The following is a 3630-nucleotide window of genomic DNA, read 5'->3' as shown; positions in this document are numbered from 1 at the left end:
GTGGAGCGGACTCGCTCCCTTCCCCTCACAAAGGAGGGGAGAGCCGGAGCGGCGGCGGCGGCGGGCCCGGCCGCTCGCGCTCGGCAGCGCCGCCGCCGAGGGCTTCGGGGAAAACCCGGCGCGGAGCGCGCCTCCCGGAGCCCGCGCGCCTCCGGCCCGGCCGTCCCCGCCCGGCCGCCCGAGGCCAGCGGGCGGCGTGAACTTTACCCGCGCCTGCAGAATTGGCCCGAGCCCGAAACCACGGCCGCCTCGGCCCAGGCCTGACCCCCTGGCAGAGGGCCTGGCCTCTGGGCCGCCACTTAGCACCTCCACGGCACTTTTTTTTTTTTTTCAAAGCCTTTTCCAGACCTGTTCTAAAGACCCAGCACCGAGAGCCCTGCTTTCCAAGCCCCCTCGGCCAGCCCGAAGGAAGGGCCTGTCATTGTTCAGCCTATTTTCCCACTGCCCTGCCCTCATTAGCCTGTCCTGACAATGCCCTGGGGGCATTAGTCGGATTATCCCCATTTCACAGAATGGAAAGACAGAGGGGAGGGGAACACCCAGGTCACTTTTAAGTGACCAGGGGCGAGAAAGAGTGGTTATAAAAAGAAGTGGAGTCCCCAAAGCTGCCTCCAGTCTATTTAGCCTTTAAAAAAAAAAAAAAAAAAAAAAAAAAAAAAAGGGCACTCAAGCTGTGGACAAATGCAACAAAGCAATCAGGGTGTCAGGATGGGTTTAAAATCAAAGCTGGTCATCTCCCCCCACTGACTTAGAATGGTGGCCACTGGAGCTGTTTGGGGGCCTAGAACTGCCTTCTAGCGAACCCAAGCCCCATTATCACTTCCTGAGAAACTTACTCATAATGACCAATAGCCCCATTCTCTAAAAGACAGTACTTTGTAAGAGTTGGAAACAATTCAAAGAGGTTCTAGGGACTAGCGGAACCTGAGTGTTCAAATTACTGCACAAAAATGCAGAAAACAGAAACCATGAAATCCGGGTGCTATGGCACATGCCTGTAACCTGTAACCTCAGTACTTGGAAGGCTGAGATAGGAGGATCACAAATTGGGGGGGGGGGTGTTTTTGCTTTTTTTTTTTTTTTTTTTTTTTTGCGGTACTGGGGATGGAACCCAGGGGCATTCTACCTCGTCCTGTTTTTTATTCTTTATTTTGAAACAGGGTCTCACTAGTTGCAAAAGGCCTAAGTAGCTGAGGCTGTCCGCAAACCATTATCCTCCTGTCTCAGCCTCCCAAATGCTGGAATTAAAAGTGTGGGCTACCATGCCAGGTTGGATCACAGGTTGGTTTTGTTTTGTGTGTGTGTGTGCGCGCGCGTGTGTGTGTGTGTGTGTGGTGCTGGGGATGGAACCCAGAGGCTTTTTTACCTTCAGGCTACACTCCCAGACCTATTTTATATTTTATTTGGAAACAGGGTCTCACTAAGTTGCTGAGAGGCTCACTAAGTAGCTGAGGCTGGTTTTGAACTTGTGCAGTCCTCCTGTCTCAGCCTCCCAAAAGCTGGGATTACAAGCGTGCACAACCACGCCCGGCTTGGATCACAGGTTTTAAACCAGCCTCAGCAACTTATTGAGGTCCTCTTCAACTTAGTGAGATCCTTTCAAAATAAAACAGGGCTGGGGGTGTAGCTTAGAGGTAGAATTCCCTGGTACCACAAAAAAAAAAAAAAAAAAAAAAAAAAAAAGAGCACGCAAGCCAAAAGTGGGGCATGGTGTTACATGCTTGTAATCCCAATACTTGGGAGGCTGGCTGAGAAAAGAAGATTTCAAAGTTTGTGGCCTACCACAGCTACTTAGTGAGGCCCTCTAGAACTTAATGTGACACTATTTCAAAATAAAGAATAAACAATAGGGCTGCAGTGTAGCTCAGAGGTAGAACACCTAAGTACCCAAGACCCTCTCAAAAAAGAAAGAAAACGGAAAACCATATTCTCCTTGAAGAAACAGCAGTCTAACAGATCATTTAGAAGATGCTACTCAGATTTGTTTTCTATTCTACCATTCGTGTGTGTGTGTGTGTGTGTGTGTGTGTGTGTGTATTACCAGAGGTGAAACCCAGGGGCTTTCTACCTCTGACCTATACTCCCAGACCTATTTTATTTGGAAACAAAGTCCCACTTAAGTTGCTGAGGGCCTCACTAAGTAGCTGAGGTTGGTTTCGAACCTGTGTGATCCTCCTGTTTCAATCTCCCAAGTACTGGGATTACAAACTTGTGCCACCACAACAGGCTACCATTACATTCTAAAAGACCCTAAAGCCAGGTTTATCTGAAAAGATGAAGGCATTCATAGAAACCTGGGTGTAGTCCTGATCTGCAGGCCCAGCCAAATCCCAGCAGCAGTCTTGGTCCTCAGGCTGATGTGGAGTGCTCTGAGGACAGGCCAGGGAAGCCGGAATAAATTCCAGCTTCTCCCCAGGCCCAAGCTGCCTTGGAGAAAAGGTCGGGCCGGCCAACATCCCTAGACACCTGGGCCTCTTTTTCCCTCAGATTTTAGAGACTTAATACCACAGAACCATTATGTTAGAACTTCCAGAGACTGGAGTTCTAACCATGTTATTGGTCACCATAAATAATTCCAAAAGCCTGGATTCATTTCTACACCCAAGAGAATTAAGAACATCCTATTCTACAATGGCAAAATCTTCTTGTTAATCTAGAGCGGTGAGGTAAAAAATAAAAATAAATAAATAAATTTTTAAAAAAACCCTCTGCTTCCTCCCCTACCCCCAAGCCAAGAACCAAACACGCCTACCAAAGAAGATCCAACTGACTGGCATGGACCAGTGCCCTCTTTTCACTCACAGTCCTCAGGGGCGACAACTCTCCTGGTGCATTAGGTCCTAGAAACCAAATTATAGGCTGCCTCATAAATGGAGCTTGGCTATTTAATCAACTGCCTCGGAGCTGGCACAGTCCTGAGTCCTGCACACAAATGAGGAATTTTTTACATGCAATTACCCTGCCATTTTCCTCAGAGCTGGGGTGTAAAGGGAAACCTGGAGCCCAGTGAAAATCTGGAAGCCAGGATGGATTTGTCTCCAAAGAAAGCCCTCATCGCCTTCCTTCCAGGGCTGTGAAATGTGGGAAGCTCCCAAATCCCTTGCCCTACACGTGGGCACGCTGTTTTGAAAACAGTCACCATTTTAATCTAGCAGTACACCGGAGTGCTCAAAAATCTCTCCCCTTCGGTCGGGAGAGGCAATGCGAGATTTCTTCTTTCCACTCTTTTTCCTTTAAGATCTCGGGTCTCCTAGGGTTCTCCCGCACACCTCCAGCCCAGGGCGCGCGGGCGAGGAACTTTCCTGGACGCCGCCGGCGGGCGGGGGGAGGGGAGGCGGCGGGCACGTGGCTGCGGGCGGCGGGCCGGCGGCGTGGGACCCCTCGGCGGAGTTTTCCCCCACGGCCCCTGCCTTTTAACCCCACACCCGGGCAGCTCAGGAATCCCGGCGCAGATCAGAGAACCGGGACGAGGACAGCGCTCCCCGCGCCCAAGCGCCGCGGCCGCCGCCAGCCTGATGGCAAATGTGGACTGAATCGTTGACATGGAAACCGGACTGAAGGCTCGCTCGCTCGCTCGCTCGCGCCGCCTCGCAGCAGAGTCCGGCCCGGCGGGCGGCGCTCGGCAAACGC

The sequence above is a fragment of the Muscardinus avellanarius genome, assembly GCF_963383645.1.
Source record: "Muscardinus avellanarius genome assembly, chromosome: 3".
NCBI lineage: Eukaryota > Metazoa > Chordata > Mammalia > Rodentia > Gliridae > Muscardinus > Muscardinus avellanarius.
This window is presented reverse-complemented; position numbering follows the sequence as displayed.